The sequence below is a fragment of the Phyllostomus discolor genome, chromosome 8 (assembly GCF_004126475.2).
Source record: "Phyllostomus discolor isolate MPI-MPIP mPhyDis1 chromosome 8, mPhyDis1.pri.v3, whole genome shotgun sequence".
Lineage (NCBI taxonomy): Eukaryota > Metazoa > Chordata > Mammalia > Chiroptera > Phyllostomidae > Phyllostomus > Phyllostomus discolor.
In genome coordinates, this window is record NC_040910.2 from 78,647,725 (window position 1) to 78,662,057 (window position 14,333).

Sequence of the window (14,333 nt, forward strand, 5' to 3'; positions counted from 1 at the left end):
CTGAGGGGGAGTACTACTGGTATCTAATGCTAAAAAATATCCATAATACACAACACAGATTTCCATAACAATGAATTATCCTACCTAAAATGTCAATAGTGCTATGGTTGAGAAAACTTGCACTGCATTATTGCATATATTTGTTTGCAAGTACGTATCCTATTAAACTGGAAAATGGAAGGGATCAGGTCTTGCTCATTTCTGTATCCTGGCACATTACCCTAGCAAAGAACACTTAAAAATGTGTAATGAATACGTCACTACTTAACCTATTCTGATAAGCACAGTGTTTAATATAGCACTCAAAATATTATATAATAAATATGTATTATTACTAAATCTTATTTTGATACTAAAGCTACATAGCTTCCTGGCTAAATTGGAAATCTATAAATTCAAATTCCATCAGTAACTATTTTGATTTGGTGTTTTCACAGTGCATACCAACAAATCATAAGTTTTTCTCGATACAAATTAAATTTCCAGTTTTACTGAGAAATAACTGATGTGCATCACCATATACATTTAAGATATTACAGCATGATGGTTTACATGTATTATGAGATGACCACCACAATAGATTTAGTTAACATCCATTATCTCAATAAAGAGACACAATAAAAAGGAAAAATATTTCTCCTTGTTACAGAACTCTTAGGATATACTCTCTTAACAATTTTCTGATACATCGTACAGCAGTTAACTATAGCCATCACATTACACATTATGTCCCTAGTAGTTATAATCTTATCTTGTAACTGGAAGTCTGCACCTTTTAATCACCTTCCTCCAAGTCCCCTTACCACCCCCCTTAACTCCCTCCTCACTTAATCACAATTCTGGATCCCTTTTCTGTGAGTTTGGTAGGATTTTATTTGTTTTTATATTAGATTCTACATATAAGTGAAATCATACAGTATTTGTCTTTCTTTGTCTGACTTACTTCACTTAGCATAATGCCTTCAAGTTCCATCCACATTGTCACAAATGGTAGGAATTCTTTGTTTATGGCTAAATAATATAACATCATATATATATATATGTATAAATACACATCACAACTTCTTTATCCACTCATTCATCAATGAACACTTAAGTTGTTTCCTTGTCTTGGCTACTATGAACATGGCAGGGGGAGGGGAGTGCAGATACCTTTTCAAGTTAGTGTTTTCATTTCCTTTGTATGTATTTCAAGAGAAAGAATTGTTGTATCATATGGTAGTTCTATTTTTGATTTTTTGAGGAACCTCCATGCTGTTTTCCATAATGACTATACAAATGTACAATCCCAAGAACAATGCACAAGGTTTCCTTTTTCTGCACATCCACAACAGCATTTATTTTCTCTTGTCTTTTTGATGGTTACCAGTCTAACAGGCATGATGATACTTCATTGTGATTTCTTTTTTTTTTTAAGATTCTATTCATTTATTTTTACAGAGGGAGGGAGGGAGAGGGAGAGAAGGAGAGAGGGGGAGGGAGAGAGAGAAGGAGGGGGGGAGAGAGAGAGAGAGAGAGAGAGAGAGAGAGAAACATTAATGTGTGGTTGCTTCTCACGTGCCCCTTGCCGGGGACCTGGCCCACAACCCAGGAATGTGCCCTGCCTGGGAACTAAACTCATTAATGACCCTTTGGTTCACAGGCCAGCACTCAATCCACTGAGCCATACCAGCCAGGGCTTCATTGTGATTTTAATTTGCATTTCCCTAATAACTAATGATGTTAAGCATCTTTTCATATACCTGTTAGCCATTCAGATATCTTCTTTGAAAAATGTCTATTCAAGTCCCTTGCCCATTTTTAACTGGATTATTTGGGGGTTTGCCAAATCATAAATTATAACCTATGTAAATATCTTTAAAAAGTGTTAAATTGAAATTAATATCTACATTAAGCATGAATAAACCAAATAGCTCAAAGACCACGCTTCAAAAGATTTTTAAAAGAACACTTTCAAAAAAATGTTTTAATCTCACATTACAATGTCACCAGAGTAAGATAAAGTAAAATAATGGATTCTAAAACTCGGGATACCATTTCATCTAAGTTTAATCCAATATAATTTATGTTAAATAGAATGGTGGTATAACAACATATTAATGGTCATAAACAATTAGTTTTTGCATTATTTAACAAACATTTCATATCTCAACAGAGTCATTTTATTGTTTATGACTTGATTTACCACATCTAAGAGAGTCATAAAACATATTTAGATGTTTGCACATTGTATCTATTTCACCATTCTTACCATAATATATTCCAAGCCATTGCCTGGAAGGTTGAATGCATTCTGTAGTTACAAGCCTCTTAAATTAACCAGATGCCTTGTTGAGTTATTTAGAGTAGATAAGACTAAAGGTAAATTTTACATACAACTTCCAAAGTCCATTCTTGTTAAAATTTTTTTTCAAAAATTACATTTGGCCCTCCTTACAGACCCAAAATCCAACTCAATTCTAATACTAAAGCTACTAAATTAAAAAAAAAAAGAACAGTATCTACCACTCTTATCATTTATTTTATTATTAAATAATGACTGGCATCTACTTCATATGTATTTGACTAGAAAAAGAAAAATTTCATTTGGTAACAATTCATTATTTATCTTTTACTACAGTAGTTAAACTCTCTAGTGAAACTTACTCTTCTAACTTACCAAATTATCTAATACATACTACACAAACAAAATTTATGTATCAATATTTTAAATATTCTCTGAAACTATGCTATTCTAGAATGTAGTTCTCTCCAAACAATTTACTAAAGATTAGTATATTTACATATGTATAATCAGTTCAATCAAAATGTTATATAAACAAATAAATATCCATATTCCATACTTTCTATTGCTAGCAATCAAATTCCTCTACTATAGAACATTTCTTTCCCAAACAGAAAATTTTCACATCTTTTTCTTCTTAAAATCCTTTTGCTCCTGATTAAAGTTTTATGGCATTACTTATAGAATTAAACATTTAAACATAATACACAAAAATATTTTGTCTGTACCTAAAATGATAAAAGGGTCTTTTCATTACTCTATTTTCAAATTATTTGTGCTTTTCTAGATAACAGAAAACTTATTGTATCTCAAAGTAAAGAATCTGAAAGTGGGGTACATTATATTGTCCCTCTGGGACTCAGAAGCTTTTGAAATAAATTAACTGAAATATAGTAATTCTATAATGTGATGGTCCCAATAAAACATCACAATCATAAGCAAGTACACAGCATGAGAATACTTCAAAACTACATATTAAATACTATTAACACAGAATCCTTGAAACAAAACCTACTGAAATACTGTACTCCTGTAATGTAACTGTCCCTATAAAACATCAGTCATCATCTACCATTTATACATTACTTAAATACCATGTATTAAATACTACATATAACCCATGCCATACAGAGTTTCTGTGCCAGTGAAGAGTAAAGTTTCCTTATCAAGCACAATATAGGTTAATTAGTAATTTTAGTCTTTACAATCGAGGATATGTATGCTTTTAGCAAAGAGACAAAGCCTTTCCAATTTTGGGTGACACTAAATTCCCAAGAGTAAAAAAGGAAAACCTTGACCTTGTTTAGAGACGCTGTTCATCAACTTTTTCTGAAACCTTTCTCAGTCTCAGTGAGAATAAATTAGAAATCAATCCAAAATACAAACTAGAGACTCCTAACTACTACCATGAGTAGATTAAAAACATCAACTAAACATAAGGATATGGTTAGACAGAATGCATTAAAGCAAACTGAAATTTTAAAAGTACAGTTGACCCTTCAACAACACAGATTTGAACTGTGCAAGTCCATTTACACATGAATTTTTTTCAATAAATACCTTTTCTGTTTTCAGTCTGTGGTTGAGAGTGTCCACAGATGCAGAGGGCAAACTGTATTACTGATCTACATCATTTTATATAGAGCACTTGAGCATCTGCAGATTTTGGTACCCTGAGGGAATCCTGGAACCAATCCCCTGCAGATACCAAGGGACAACTTAAGTTTTGGGGGAGTCAAAAGTTGTATGTGAATTTCCCACTATGCAAGAGGTCAGCATCCCTAGCTTTCACATCATTCAAGGATGAACTGTATAATTAATATATTTATTTAATATGTTTAAATAGGCATATAATAAATCTTATTAAAACATATACTGCAATTAATATTTTTAAATTAAATCTACAGAATAAAAATAAAAAATATTGCCCTGACTAGTGTGGCTCAGTTGGTTGTCATCCTGCAAAGCGAAAAGTCAACGTTCAAACCCTGTCAGGGCACACGCCTGGGTTGTGGGCCTGGTGTCCAGTTAGGGCAGCATATGCAAGAGGCAAAAGATCAATGTTTCTCTCACACACTGATGTTTCTCTCCCTCTCTTCCGCTCTGAGAATAATTTTAAAAACCTTTAAAAATAAAACTAAAAGTTCCTTAATATGTTCCAAATAGTTTTCCTTTTTAAAATAAATTCGACAATTCTGGAGAAACTGCACTCATGACACATAAGGTGTGACACTACATATGTGATAACACATGTTCCCCGATATAAAATCTCAGAAGTTACCATCATACTCAAAACTGCTGGTAGCCTGCCCAGGATCTTTTAAACAAAGTCCTCAGTACCCTACAAGCATGAGAGAGAAAAATATGCATATAACATCACTATGAAACAGACTAGCAACTAGAATCAGAGAGCCTGAAAGCAGAGTTGTTAAAAAGAAAAAACAAACAAGCATATTCATATTTCAAAGACACGAGATTAGAAGCAAAAAGGATGACGTGAAAAAAAATTTCAAAAATATTTAAATGGGTACCCAGAACACAAAATATAGGGAAAAAAGTTTCCCCTACAGTGCTTACCCTTACTTACACACCACACTCTGATACTTTCTGCTTTTAAAAATCATTACTGTGACCCAATAAATTGAATTCACAAGCCACTAATGGGTCATAACTTAAGAGTTTGAAAAGCACTGGTTTATAGGAACTGACAACCATACCATAGTAAGGTCCTTGCTTTCCTACGAATATCTAGTTTGAGAAAACCAATCAGGAAGTGCAAAGAATGAGAAGGCAAAATTCATCCAGGGCAGGTATCGTGTATTACTGGCATATAATCATCATTTAATGTGTGTTGAATTAATACAATGTGGAATATAAAGCACTTTCAAAGTGAAGACACACCTACAAATGATACCTCAAAAAAATAAACAAATGCTTAGGAAAGCATGAATACTTTGCATGCCTTCAAAACTGGGGATGGTAAAAAAAAGCTCCAATTGGTAAGAGTGGTATTAAATGGCCCATGAATAAACAAATGAAGGACCAAAGTTAAAGGAAATATGTTCTTTAGGATAGGTTTTATATCCAGCACAGGAAAAAGAAAATCTCTTGTAGAACTACATAGTAGTTCATTATAGGTACAAAAAGTGTATAAGCGCCCTGATCAATGCTGCTAAGTGGCATGGAGCACTTCCAGCAGACTGAAAGGGGGCAGGTTTGATTCCAGGTCCAGGCATATGCCTGGGTTGCAAGTTCTGTCCCCTTGGTCAGGGTGCCCGGTCTGGGTGTGTGCAGGAGTCTATCCATGTGTCTCTCTCACATGGAGCCTTCTCTCCCTCCCCTTCCCTTCTCTCCACAATCAGTAGGCATGTCCTTGAGTGAACATTAAAAAAAAAAAGGTAAAAAAAGAATTTGTAAGGTACCCTTGGTTAAAAATTCTAATCATATCTTTCAAATATATATGTCGAACTCCAAATGTATAAATCCAACTTCAAATAAAAATTATGGAATGCAATTGATTCTTAAATATGAACCATATTAACCCCCCTATATTCATCTGTAAACATTTATATAAACAGCTAGTGTGTGATAGCCAAAAACTTAATGAGTGCTTACTATGTGTCAAGCAATATGCTAAGTATTTAACAAGGGTTATCCCATTTAAACCTAACAACCTTGTAAAGTAGATACTACTTTCATTTTATAGATGGGGAAAATAAGGCTTAAAAGTTACATAAACAAGTTACACAGCTAATAAGTGGTGGAGTTAAGATATATTAAGTGCCCGTTTTATTATTATTGGTGGCTGCAAATCAGTATTTTGTTCCATTCCACTATTTGTTAGTGCTTTTCTCAGAAACTAAACTTTGCATATCTTTCTGAATGAAGTGATTCATCTACTTCTAAATCTGTAAAACACTATCATATTGAATAACTTTAACAAAAGGATAAATTAGCCTGGGCTGGTGTGGCTCACTGGATTCAGTGCCAACCTGGGAATTGAAAGGTCGCTGGCTCAATTCCAGGTCAGGGCACATATCTGGGTTGTGGCCAGGTCCCCAGCTGGGTGTGGGCAAGAGGCAATCTATCGATGTTTCTCTTTCCCTCCCTTCTTCTCTCTCTAAAAATAAATAAATAAAACCTTTTTTAACAAAGGAAAAGTTAGCCTCTTCTCAGCTTTAAAGATAAGTTAGAGGAAAATTAAATGTAGTTATCCGTAAGTGACAATATCACGGGCACTGGCTATATGCCTATTATGCAAAGTACTCAGTAATATTTTTATTTATCTTATTTACATGGCAGGTACTTATATTTTGAAAAAAACCTTTCCACCTTTTATGGGCTACTTATTTTGTCATTAGGTAAGAAGATTCAGCCTTAGACTGTATTGCAGAACAAAAGTCTGCTTCTAGCACAAATGGATGAGAGTGCTGATATAGAAATAATTGTTAACCAAATGTTGACAGATACATCCCAATTGAAAATAACTGTAGTCCATCTATACTTTTTAAAGCATGTTGATTTTTTAGTAGAGATGAGATATCCTTAATGAAATTAAACATTAATTTTTATCATTAAAATCTAAAATACTTTAATCCAACAATGGAATACAATGCAATGAAATACAGATTTGTATCTTTTTCACTTACATTTTAGAATTCAAAATTAAAAAGTAACACAGCCACAAACAAATACAGAAACGTAAAGGCAGATGAACACACGCTGGCATCCTGTTTAATGAAACAATCCCAATTTTACACAATAACGTTTTTGGAAGAGATCCATTCATATATGATCCTGAACTGAACAGCAGCCCTTAACTAATATATACCTTAATTTCAAAAAGGTTAAACTAGTATGAGTGCAATTATTGTAAGTAATAGGGACTACTGAAAACCAAAAGGACATACAATGGAAAAATTAACTGACTTTAATACACATATCAGTCAAGGGGGAAAAACAAATTTACTTCCAGGTAACTGAATAACAGATTGATCTCAACTCCAATTTCAATGCCAGGAGTTGGCCCCTACATGACTTTTGGATTTACTAAGTATTCATAACTATTAAGTACCAGCAAATTCTTAAAACAAAGACTCTTATACTCTTTATGGTTAGTGAAGAGCATGCAGTCCTTCTGGTATTCTGTAACTAACCAGTTTCTTTTTTATTAGTGGGATGGCATCATAACATGGGACTAAATATCATGTATGTGCCTTGATATACAGAAAGCATTTTTATATTTAACATTCATTCAATTAATTGCCATATCCACAGTTCCTCCCAAAATTATATATTATAGAAAATACAATAATTATTTTCTATTCAGTTCACTCATACTTTTGGTCCTGCACACTGTTATATTTCTTAAAAACCTCTCAAAAGTTTAAATCTGTTTGAGAAATGATCCGATCCATTAGTTTGGAAGGAAGTTTAGTCACTGTCAAGATAATCTTATAGACTATTCAAAGCCTTTAAATCCACTTGATGCTAAGCCATTCCTCCATCTATGAAACATGAGAATTATAACCAAATTAACAAATCAGAATCAGAATGCCAAAAATTAAGTCATTAAAAGGGAATCCAGAGAAAGGGCCAGTTGTGAAAGAACAGGAAGTGATGTACACTGCCATTTTGTAGATGAACTATTTAGTAACAGAAGAAGTACCATTCTAATCTGAAATCAACCAGCCCAGACTAAGAGCTCTCAGTACTCCCCTTCTGACAGTGGCATCAGAGGTCGGCTGAAATAACCCTCCAGCAGTTTTTCCTTAATAATGAATTTATCTAATTGATCATGAACATACTTTTACCACTTTTAGCAGAATTCCTCCCAGCTACAAAAAATAGGGTTCCTTTTTAGTTGCCCTAAAGAGTACCTCTTTTAGTTCTAACACGCTGAGTGTAGCAAGTAGTTTACCCATATCCTGTGTACTTTCTTAAGGTTTGTAGCCTTTATTGATAAACCCTCTCTGCTTGCATCTTTCCAAGATAAAAAGTCATTCTTTACTAGTCAGTATGCTTGGGTTTATGCATGCTAGTACATATGAATTATCAACAACAAACCATAACATAGAAAATTAGACTTGACGGGATAATTTGCCTGTGGGGGGAAGGGGGGGAATCCTATACACAACATGCAGCTTTGTGCAGTGAAATAAAGAATTAAATGAGAAATGCTGTTAAAAGTTAAATAAATCCAGGTAAAATTCAAAAGAATAAAGAAAGCAAGGAGAATTCCATTTTCTGAGGAAAAATAATAAATCAATTTAACATACCATTAACGTGTCTCCCTATATCAAAATCATGAAATAACGTGACTGAAACTAAATTAGTGCCTAACATTCCTACTACTAACATCTTTTAATCTCTGTCTGAAAACAGGTTTTAAAATGCAAAAGAAAAAAATACCAGAAAAGCTCTCATAGACATTAAATATAGATGGCATTTGAAAGTATTTAAAAATAAGTCACTAAGTGAGGCTTAAACACCAAATACAACTTGTTAGTAAAATATCAAGACAACTCATAACTATACATACGTATTTTAATTACTTTCATTGCTTTGTGAAAAAATTATTGAACTCTATGAATATTCATATATGGAACATTTTGCAATCACTTCAGTAAATTTAAACACTAAAGAAAAATGTAGCAACAGTAGACTTCAAGACTATTTTGGTAACAAAATACACTGGGCAATACACTTCCAAAATGTCAAATTTTCTATTTTATTTATTTCTACTCTACTAAAGGACAAAACCAACAAGTATTACTGTAAACCAGACAAGAGGACCTGTCTTAAACAAATATGACATGAAGCAAAAGAAGTGGAAAACGACTTATTGACCACAGAATAGAGATTCTATCACAGCATAATTAAGGAAATTATAGTGTTTACTAGCTTTTCATTTCCTTAAGAAACAAAACACTTGCTAAAGAAAGACCTGTAAACTAATCATTTTCCAAATTTTCCAATTTCGATGTTATACAAAATAGCATTAACCCTAAAAATTCACAGCCCAGGAAGAAGGAGTGTCCATCCGACAGCCTGTCTATATGCCATGATCTTTAACAATTCTTCAAGAACTACGAAAGTCATAGGAAGAAAAAAAAAGTAAGTTGGGGATGGAGGTACAAACTTATCTTATTTGAATCCTAACGAAAACCCAATATGCCCACACGAAAAAAATATCAATCCCGTGTTTGAAAGAGACATTAAAACTGTTTGAACTAGGCAGGGGTCTCTCGAGAGAGGCCTCATCCGCCAACAATAACAAGAGGAACAGATACACTTCCCAGGGGCAGATCTCAGGGGGAAAGTATTAAACCGGTACTGTTATCAATTTAAAACCAAAGGAAAGAGAGTAACCTTTCCAAGGGAAGCGCCATTACTTCCCTCTCCTGCTCCCCCTCCCTTCAGTGTATACAAGGGCCTGTGTATGAAGAAACTGCCTTGGACTTCTGCAGCATTGCAGCAGACTAAAGGATGGGGTAGGGGGAAGGGGAGGGGAGAAAACGCTCCCATCACACCTACAGAAGAGGTGTATAGATTTCCTGCAAAAGGGGTGGGGGGGGGGTGGAATCCACCCAGCAAGCTACCCAGAGCAGTCTCCCTTCCCGAGAATACACAGGCACTACAAAGGAGAGGGAGGAGCAGAGGGACCCAGAAGGGAAAGGGACCTCGCGCCTTTTAAATCGGGGTGCACATTCACCCGGTCTCCCTCCGAGGGCCACACCTTCCTCGAGGCATCCCCTTCCACCACCCCTTCCGGTGACCCTCAGGAAAGAGCAAAATAATTGCTCCTGCCCCTCAATACCAGAGGGCGTCCACCTCACCAGCTTCTTCACCCCACCCACAGAATCAAAGACCCTCCTTGTCTCCCTCCCCCCACCCCCAGCCCTCTGCCTCGCAGAGGCCAGAGTGGGCCGAATTTCCCCGCCCCCTCCCAGTCTCCCTTTCCCAAAGCAGAGGTGCCCTTACCCTTTCGCCGACAGGTCTGGGCGGAGCAGACAGGCGCAGCCCCCTACAGCTCGGGGGTAGCTGCTACGCTGGAAGACGAAGAGTGAGCAGGAGGGGGCCTGGCGACACACCGCCGCCCCCCCCCCCGGGCGCCCCTGCGTGCCGCCCAGCCCAAGCTCTGCGACAAGGGGCGGCGCGGGGGGGGGGGGTCGAGGGGACAACAGGGGTTGAGAAGGCGCCTTCAGCGCTTGGGCTTAGTTAAGATGGCGCGGGAAGTGCCAGGAGCCGCCGCCGCTTCGGGGGAACCGGCCTGGGCCTCGGCCGCCTCCCGTCTTCACACAGCCGAGGCCCTGTCGGTCCCCCGCCGCGGCCCCTCGGCGGGAGGGCCCACGCACAGCCCTCCGCTACCACCACCACCACCACCCCAGGGAAGGGGGCGCTCACAAAGGGAAGAGAGGCCGCAGGCCAGCCGGCCGGCGGCGGGGCGGGGTCCCCAGGGGCCAGGAGGCCTCAGAGGTTCGCGGGTGCCTAGCGCTCTCGGCCCGCGAAGGGCGCAGGCAAGCGGGACCCCTCCTCTCCGTGCAGGCAGGCAGCGGAACCAACTCACTCTCTTTGCCACCCTCCCTCTCTCTCTCTCTTTCCGAGCCCTGAAGCCACAGAGCCCAGCCGCTGCCCAAGTACCCCCCCTTCCCCGACACCACTCCCCTCCTCCCGACAGCCTTCCCAGTCTCCGATCTCGCGAGAGCGCCTGACAGGCCCGTCCCTGCTCGAGACTCGGTAGCGTACGCGTGCACGGCCTCACGGGAGCGCGCAAATACTTGCACTGGGCGGAGTCTCCAGAGTAACGCTGAGCTTCAGTCCCAGTCCAGCCCGAGCTGGCAGTTTGTGCCATCGCGATGTCAGATGCTTTCATTTCATCCTGAAATTTGAGAAACAAGAGCTTTATCTGCTCTTCTTTCCTGTTCCCATTCCCAAACCTTCTGCCCCCTCCACTAGCCTTGCGATTCAGATGTTTGCCCTGACATGTAGAGTATCCCATTCTTACACACCTCAGCTCAACCCCTCTGTGGAATTTAGAGGTAAACCGGTCAGCGTAATCATTATGTAATTGAATTTGTAAGAGTCTAATAGTTTATAATAATTTTTGGAACGGTAATAAGAGTTGCAAATATAGATTTAAATCGCCCCGCATGTTGGTGATGGTAGGAAAGAGACAAATTCTTGAAAAGTTTTGGTGGATTTTTTTTAGGTCGAGTGATGAGAAGTTTTTTAAAACAAGTGCAGTAAAACAGAGTCCTAAAGGTCTTACTTAATTCAGGGAAGCGGTAGCGCTTCTAATTTTTTTGTGGTGAAAACTCTTGTTTGTTTCTTAGGGAAAAACACTGTCAGTGTACTAAAAGAAAGCAATTTTATTCAAAAACTGAAAGACGTGCCTAAAATGCAGTCTTAAAAAAAAAGTCTTGGGCCCTGGCTGGCGTAGCTCAGTGGATTGAGCACGGACTGGGAACCAAAGTGTCCCAGGTTCGATTCCCAGCCAGGGTACATGCCTGGGTTGCAGGCCATAACCCCCAGCAACCGCACATTGATGTTTCCCTCTCTCTCTATCTCCCTCCCTTCCCCTCTAAAAATAAACAAATAAAATCTTTTAAAAAAAAAAAAAGTCTTGGGCCCTGGCTGGTGTGGCTCAGTGAATTGAGTGTTGGCCTGCAAACCCAAAGGTCACAGGTTCAATTCCTAGTTAGCCCCCATACCTGGGTTGCAAGTTAGTGTTTCTTTCCCTCTCTTTCTCCCTCTGTCCTTCTCTCTCTAAAAATAAATAACATATTTTTAAAAACTGGTTCTTCAATAAAACCACTGTTACAAATTTGTTATGTGAGACTTATGAGTAAAAATGTACTCCAAAATAGTTATTGGAAGATACAGTAAACTGGAAAAGTAAGCTGGCTGTGGTCAGAAAAACAAGCTATCTGCTTCAGTGAGATATACACATAATTTGTTTTAAATATTCTCTCTTAGTAAGGGCTCTTGTTCTGCGTCAGTCAGCCATTTCTCTTTTCACTTACATTATCAAACATTCTCAAATGGCAACTGTCTCTCAGCATAAAAAGTGTCCTAGTTCTTCTTCTTTAGAGGGGTAAAGGAAGACTTCCTCCTCCCCTCCCCTAGGAGGATAGTGTCATTCTTCACATCTCCCCTTCACAGCCAAGCATCTTTGAAAAGTTATCTTTCCACCTCCACCAGAACTGATCTTGCAAAGTTCAAGAGTAACCTCCTAGTCCCTATGTGTAATGGAGTCATTTTAATCCTTTCCTTCCTGATACCTGCAATATTTGATGTAGTTAATACTCCTTTTATCTTGAAATTGTCTTCCTCCTTGGCTTTTTCAACACCAGTTCTTCTACCTTCCTGTCCCCAGGGCCCCTCTTCCACCACCCACCCCTTAAATGATTCCCCTCCAATCTTTATCCTTCTTCTGAAAGTGTTACAGCAAGAATGTTCTCTTGTAGTTAATTCATACATTTGGGAATGGAGAGAGATTCAGGTCTTCCCATAGTATTCATTCTTAATTTTTTATAGAAAATTTCAAATATATACAAAAGAAGTAAGATAGAATAATAAACCTCCATGTGTCCATCCCCCAACTTCAACTATTATCAGCACTTTATCATTCTTGTTTCACCTATTCTCTTACAACTTTTTTCCCTCCTGTTGTATTTTTAAGTAAGTCTCTAGTTAAACTATCACAACATTTCACCTGTAAATACGTCTTATGTATTTCTAGCAAAGATTGTTGTTGTAATATAGCCACAATATTATCACACCTTTACAATAATTCTTTAATATCATTAAATATCCAGTCCATGTTTAGTTTTTCCCAGTAGTCTCCAAAGTATCTTTTCACAGTCCATTCATCTAAATCAGGATCTGAACAAGTTCTACACTTTACATTTAGTTGATAAATATGCCTCTTAAGTCTCTTCTCACATTTAACAGTTCCTCTTCTTTTTTCCTTTCTTTTCTTCTCTCTTTTATGTATGCAGTTTATTTGTAGAAGAATCAAGTTATATATGCAGTATAATTTTCCACATTCTGGACTTGGTCAATTGCATCCTTACAATATCATTTGCTTCAATGCCAGTATTTCTTATACACTGATAGCTAAACCTAAAGGCCTGATTTTGTATAAGTGGTGTTTGTATAATATGTTGTATCTGCTACTACCTCATTCTCACACTTACCTCCATCTCTACCATAAATTGTAGCTTCCCACTCCCACCCCAGGCCCTTGCCCTATTTCTCCAACACACAGGGCATCTTAACAGACCCTGGCTGCATTTTATTATTATTATTACTCCAGATCTGTGCCTATGATCTGATGCCAATAGGCCTTCCTCCCTCCTCAAATTCTTCACATTTCACACATACAGACGTACACGCAGAGGCTTATTGCAACATCAAAATTGTTCAACAGAAAAACATCATTAGTAGATACTACAAAACATATCAGTTATTTAATTTTTAAAATTATATCAAAAAAAGAAAATTACGCCCATGGTGATAAGAAAAAAATGTCAATGTTTAGAATGGTTACAGATATTGTACTTTCTGTAGATTGAACTCCTGAACATTCCTCCGCCTTGTCCCATTCTCCATTCCCCACTGTCTCTGCCATGGAGGTTCATACCTCAGCTTCTCACCTGGGGTACAGTCACTGTCTTCCAGCTATTCTCCTTGCTCCCTAGGGTGTCCTATTCTCTATACTGGATGCATGGTTTTAATCTTCCTTAAATGTAATTTCTCAAAGCTGAATGTGTGATTTCTCTGCTTAAAACTCTTCCACACTTCTCCAAATTTCCCCAAACAAAATACAAACAAAACCCCCATAAACCTCTCTATCCTTATTCAGGACGTTCCCACCATCTTGAACTATGGTACACTCTTCTGCTAACTGCTAATATGCTGTCTCTAGGATGTAACACTGCGTTCTTTTGCCTGAAATGCCTTCCCTAGTTGGTTAATATGCTTCAAGATTCTGCTCAAGTGTCAACTCCCTGTCAGTCCTTCTCATATCTCAATTTGGTATCTC

The 14,333-nt window shown here is 37.8% G+C and overlaps 1 protein-coding gene across 4 annotated transcripts in view; it reads right to left on the reverse strand.

The window, feature by feature from the left end:
* Positions 1-10,938, reverse strand: part of TAOK1 (TAO kinase 1) — a 143,861-nt gene extending 132,923 nt beyond the window's left edge. For 3 of the 4 annotated variants that reach the window (XM_028519463.2, XM_036033324.1, XM_036033323.1), the window contains exon 1: positions 10,268-10,938. The gene's annotated coding sequence lies outside the window, so the exon portion shown is untranslated. The remainder of the gene's footprint in view (positions 1-10,267) is intronic. The other variant, XM_036033325.1, reaches the window with a different exon arrangement.
* Positions 10,939-14,333: the final 3,395 nt, after the last annotated feature.